Genomic DNA, 6539 nt, shown 5'->3' on the forward strand with positions numbered 1-6539 from the left:
GGATTCAGTTTTCAAGAATGTGGAAGCTCGAGAGATAACATTTGTGGGACAGTTAAGTCCAGGCTCAGAAGGGTTTACTAACAGACGAGAGGCAGAAATTAGTCTGCAGACACTGCAAACTCGCGTTCCTGTTTGTTTGGGTTTTGATTCGACATTTGCATTATCTCTGTCACTTAGTTTGCTTATGGACTTGAGCAAGTGTTTTAACTTTCCTGAGCGTCAAGGTTTTCACCTGTGAAATGAGGGTACTGATCTTGACCTGCAGTGCAGGTGTAATGCCAAGACATACTCCGTGTAACACATGGGATGCATAGTAGATGATCGATATGCAGTTTCTTTCTTCCTTAAAGAATGGTTCTGAACAGACATCTGTTTGTATTACACGTGCTGGAAGACGCAGAGACATTTATTACCTAAAACTATATAAAATAATGGAAGTTCAGGGCCCTTGATTCCATCTTTGTCGCGGTATAGTTTTAATGGAGAATAAACTGGAACAATGCCACCAGTGAGGCTGTGAGTCTGCCGTGCCTTGGTAGCTATCCAACCTTCCTTCTAGCTATGACTACAATACAAAACTTCATTTTGTCATTCTTACATAATGTGACCCCTCCAAAGAAGTGTCAACATTAACAACTCATGACTCAGAAGAAAGTGAGGCATCTCAGAGCTGTGGCAAAGCAGTGCCTAGGACCGCAGGTCCACAGATTTGTCAGGGCAGTGGGCATTACTGGTTTCAGGTATTTGAGAAAAATGTGAAGAGACCTACTCCCCAGAGTAAAGCACTTAGGAATTCTAGGGTTCAAGCAAAGATATGTGGATAGGAAAAGAAGAGGCCATTCAGCCAAGGATGCATTCCCAAGACTTTGATCTCTTACAGAGCCACATAAACCATAGGTTGGAAACAACTTTTCCAGTGAGAGTCTGAAAATAATATAACATGGACAATGGCCAGATCCTATATAAAAATAGAACTTTGACCCACAATCCACAGCAACCTGCCAAGGAAACCCATTCTCTTATCTCCAATAAACAACTCAGAAGCCAGCCCACTCATCAAATTTGCAGGAAGCCCAATTGTTATCTCTAGTAATAATCCAAGAATCTAAACAGTCACTTCTGTGACAATCAGTCCACAATGGCCAGGACTTAACTGACAACTGATAGCTTCTCTAATTCTTTCCCTGTTTCCAAGTCCAGACCAGTCAGAAAAAGCCAAATACGAGCTCCAAACACACAGCATGGGAGCCCGGCTTCTAGTTAGCTCACCTCCAGCCTCCTCATGCCAACAGCTCTGATCAAGGTGTATGTGAAGCCTTTTCTCTTTCCACAATAACATTTCCTACTCTTCTGTCTGCCGTTGCGTGTCTGCCAAAACGCAAGTGATGGTGGCTGACTCCCTTGTTACCGCCAGCTCTGAACAAATAACCATTTCTTATTCTCATTTGGTCGGTCTTCATTTATTGCCAAGTCCCAAAGAGAGAACTCACCCTTAACTGCAGACCAGCTGGATTCCATATTTCTCAATTGACAAGACTCATTGCCATGCCCTGCCTTTTCCCTCCTGCTGTATGTACCATCCCTTTCCTTTCTCAGTTCTTTTCACTTGTGTCTGTAGTCCTTCAGGTGCTCCTTCTAGTTTGCTGGGATGATTGTAATGGCCCGTAACCCCATCGACCTCACTTTCCTCACATTCTGATCTACCTCAACCACTGCTACCAGATAAATCTTCTAGAACATAGTTCTGGTGCTGTCACATACCTAGCCAGGAACTCTAACTGGCGAAGTGCTCGGTCTAGGAAGACGAGTGATCTGGATCAAAATCCCAGCAAGTTATTGTATAGACATTAACAATTGCATTCTAAAGTCTATATGGAGAGGAAAAAGACCCAGAATAGCCAGCACAATATTTAAGGAGAAAAACAAAGTTGGAGCTGATACTACCTGATTTCAAGACTGATTTCAAGTCAGTATAAGAGAAAGAGAAGATACATAGATCAATGGAACAGAACAGAAAGCCCAGAATAGACCCACATAAACATGGTCAACTGATCTCTGGGAAAGGAGGGAAGGCAGTGCAATGGGGCAAAGATAACACTTTGAGCAAGTGGCACTGGAACAATGGAGGTCCACACGCAAAAAAGGTGAATCCAGGCACAGGTCTTACACCCTTCACAAAAATGAATGGACCACAGACCTAAGTGGGAAACATAAAATATAAAACTCCTGAAAGAAATCATAGGAGGACACCCAGATGACCTTGGGTGTAGAATGACATTTTAGATACAACAGTCAGAGGCACAATCCAGAAAGAAAGAATTGTTAGGTTCGATTTCGTTGAAACTAAACATTTCTGCTGAGTGCGAGACAGTGTCAAGAGAGCAGGAAGACAAGCCACAGACTGGGAGAGCATATGTGCAAAAGACACACCCGATGAAAGGACTGTTATCCAAAAGATGTAAAGAACTCTTAAAACTCAACAATAAGAAAACAATCCCAATGTAAAAAGCCTTTAAAAAGCCAAAGGCCTTAACAGACATCTTATCAAAGGGAATACAGAGATGACAAGCATACGAGAAGATGTCCCACGTCACGTGACATCAGGGAGATGCAGATTAAAAATGACGAGACTCCACCACCCACCTATTGGAATTGGCCAAAATCCAGAACACTGCCAACACCAAATGCTGACAGCGATGTGGAGCGATAGCAACTCTCATTCATTGCTGGTGGGAATGCAAAAGGGTATCATTTGGAAAACAGGCAGTTTCTAACAAAACTACACATACTCTTACCATATGATCCAGCAATCATGATCCTCGATCCTTACCCAGAGGTGTTGAAAACTTATGTCCCCGCAAAAACCTGCATGTGGATGTTTCTAGCAGCTTTATTCATAACTTTCAAAACTTGGAGGCAACCCAGATGTCTTTCCATAGGCGATGGAACTGTGGTCCATCCAGACAGTGGGTATTATTCAGCACTAAAAAGGAATGAGCTGTCAAAACGTCACAAGACAGAGACTCGCATGCATATTTCTAAGTGAAAGAAGCCAATCTGAAGGCTATATACTGTATGTTCCCAACCACATGACATTCTGGAAAAGGCAAAACTATGGGAACAGTAAAAGGATCAGTGGTTGCCAAGGGGGTGGAAGTGAGGGGACAGCACAGAGGACTTTTAGGGTGGTGGAAATGCTCTCTGTCTGATACCATAATGACAGATGCATGTTATACGTTTGTCCAAACAGCAAGAGGAACCACATGTAAACTGTGGACTTCAGGCGACCACGACGTGTCAGGGCAGGTTTATCGGTGATGACCAGTGTACCGCTCTGGTGGGAGATGTTTACAACTGGAGAGACTGTGCATGTTTGGAGGCAGGGAGTATGTGGAGAATGTCTGTACCTTCCCTCAATTTTGCTATGAAACCAAAACTTCTCTGAAATAATAAAGTCCTTTTTAAAAAGTTAGTGTGAGCGGGTCCCTGGGGGCTCAGTCGGTTGAGCGTCCGACTTCTGCTCAGGTCATGATCTCACGGTTCGTGGGTTCGAGCCCTGTGTCGGGCTCTGTGCTGACAGCTCAGAGCCTGGAGCCTGCCTCGGATTCTGTGTCTTCCTCTCCGTCTGCCCCTCCCCTGCTCATGCTCTGTCTCTCTCTGTCTTAAAAATAAATAAAATATTAAAAAAAATTTTTTTAATAAAAAAAAAGTTAATGTGAGAAAATGAAGTGGTCCTTCTCCTAAAACCCTAATATTCCATGGATAGGATCTATTGAAGGGAAGCAGCCCATATAGATGTTAATTTACCCTCCAAGATAGAAAGAAATTTGAAACTTACTTGTCTCTATATTTATATCTATCCTTACAAGAAGCATTTCTTAAAAAAAAAAAAAAAAAAAAAAAAAAAGGTGACCCTGGCTAGGAGTCACTGAAGGAACCTTTCCCAGACTTGCACACAAAATGAAAAGAAACAAAAGCTGTGACATTGAAAACAAAGTTGCCTCTTTAAATGAATTGTTCAGCTGCTTCTAGAGGCTGTGAAGTTATGTTGGAATAAAGGCCCATCTTTGTCTTTGGAAACCTCGGGAACTCTGGTAATTGGAAGGAACTAGAAAGGTATTTTTTGTTCCTCACATGTGCACTCGGGCACAGGACACTTACTTCTATCACTGTCTTCTCACTAGACAACATGAAGCTATGTCTCTACTGGATGAGTGTTCACTTGGAAAGAGAGAAAAAATTGTGTCCCATTTCATAACCATCCCAGGCACCTCCTGTAGGAGAGCTTAATGAAAGAGGCTCTCAGACATGGTGGAATCAGCAAATTTCACTCTTGAACCACCCTTGGAAAAAAAATTACATACAGGCATAAATTGGGGCCAGTTGGCTCAAAATGAACATTTCCAGAATGTATAGGTCAGGCTCTAGGAAGGATAACAGAGCTTTCTTTCCACAGTTAGTTTGGCAAAGCCCGTTTTCTTGTCTTCTTTTTTTTAATGTTTATTTATTTTTGAGAGACAGAGCACCAGCAGGGGAATGTCAGAGAGAGAGGGAGACACAGAATCCGAAGCAGGCTCCAGGCTGTGAGCTGTCAGCACAGAGCCCGACGTGGGGCTCAAACCCACAAACTGTGACATCATGACCTGAGCCGAATTTGGATGGATGCTTAACCAGCTGAGCCACCCAGGCACCCCAGCAAGTCTGTTTTCTAACAGAAAGATGGCCGTGCCCCCACTGTGCTGTCGCCCCTGTGACCATCACATCAGAAAACGTGCTTCTCAGGCGTCTTTTCCATCGGTCGGAATATGCTGCCTGTCGGAGTACCACTCAAAACTTTAGTTCATGTTATTCTGTTTGCATAACTGGAATATTTATGCCAAGAACATTACAAAACACTCTCCTTCTTTCCATAATATCAGAGTTGCCCGGAGCCACATAAAGGCCGTTGCCACCACCCAGGAATGTCAGTGATGGATTTCGACATTTTTACCACTCACAGTGGGTGATCTGAGTCATTATGCTCTCAGAAATGAAGAAAGACTGAGCCATCCACGTGCCCATGTTATCTGTTCCTAATTCCGTTTTCTGTTCTGGCTCATCTTCCAACTAAAATGTTTGGAAGTTTATGGGGCAAAATACTTGTGAAAATTAGCATATGTGGTCAGATTTCAACTATGAAAAACATACATTAAAAAAACCCTGTTAGCAACATGCTTTATCCTATAATTCAAAGGAGATATATTGCCTTATAAGGACTCCTTTCTGGCTGGTGAGATTCACAATTGTGGAAAAAAATGGATACAATTTTCTAAATTCCCCCTGATCATCATGATGTAAAAAACTAAAACTTAGAAGGAAGTACAGTAAAGCGTTCACTGTGTTTTTCTCTTTGTGGTATGACTATTTATGATTTCTACTTTTAACTTTTTCTATATTCTGTATTTTCCTATAACAAAAATATGAAATTTTATTGAAAGACATAAAACTTTATTTTAAACACTTTGTAGAAACATGGCTTCCCATCACCAGCAGAATAAACTGACGTCTCAGCTGGAGACTAATGGGTTTCCACGAATGAGCTCCAGCCTGCCTGCCCACAACTTCGTTTTTCACTTTTCATTACTACCCTTCACACACTTTTTATTTCAGTAAAAATTAATTCTGTCTTTTCCCAAACAGACGTTCAAATTTCTTGACTCTGCATAGTTGTTTCTTCTGTTTCCAGACTTTCCTCCGTGTCTGCTCCTCCACGGCTTTCTTTCAGTGGGCTTTTCCTGGAGGAAACATCTTCCCTTATGCACAATTCCCACACACCTCCTCTCTTTATTCCGTGCAGAGCTAATTATGCAGGAATCACCTCAGCTAGATGGCACCCTCCCGGTCTTTCTTTCTTCATTCCTTCATTTCATCTCCCCCTTCCTTGTTTCCTCTTTTTAAATAGATAATTCGGTCACGTTTTCTCTGAATTTCTCTTTTGCTTATTACCTCCAAATGTACACTCTTAGTTTGGGAGTCCTGAAAGATTCAAGACGGAGACTCGGACACATGGTAAATGAGTTTGGAGCCGAAGGGATGATTGTATCAGCTGGCCGCAGCAAGCCTCATGTATTATCTTGTCTCATTAGTCATGGAGAAGCGTGGTGAGTGGGAAGACAGAAAGGAGAAGTTATCGGGAGGCATGAGGCTTGCACTGGCTGCCAGCTTTTGAACCCAAGTTTGGGTCAGATCGAATTTAAGTTTCCTGCCAGGCCCGATCCCTTCAGGCTAGCTTTCCGCAATCTGCCGGCGTGTGGCCCTTGTACGTGTTCAGCCCTGTGATAAATGGTCATCCGGCGAATGGCCGTTCTCACTGCTGTGCTGGAAAAGCCAGTGTTTTTCTCCTAGTGTTCACAGATTCCCCTCCACCTTTGGGGTATTTATTCTCTGTCTCTTCCTTCTTTCTTCCACCCAGTTGCCTCATAACCCACCTATCTTCCTCATCAACGCATTGCCTTTTAAAATTTAATCTCCAAAATGCAAATTGACTCTCACCCATTGTC

Source organism: Acinonyx jubatus, chromosome D1, assembly GCF_027475565.1.
Source record: "Acinonyx jubatus isolate Ajub_Pintada_27869175 chromosome D1, VMU_Ajub_asm_v1.0, whole genome shotgun sequence".
In the NCBI taxonomy this organism is placed as follows: domain Eukaryota; kingdom Metazoa; phylum Chordata; class Mammalia; order Carnivora; family Felidae; genus Acinonyx; species Acinonyx jubatus.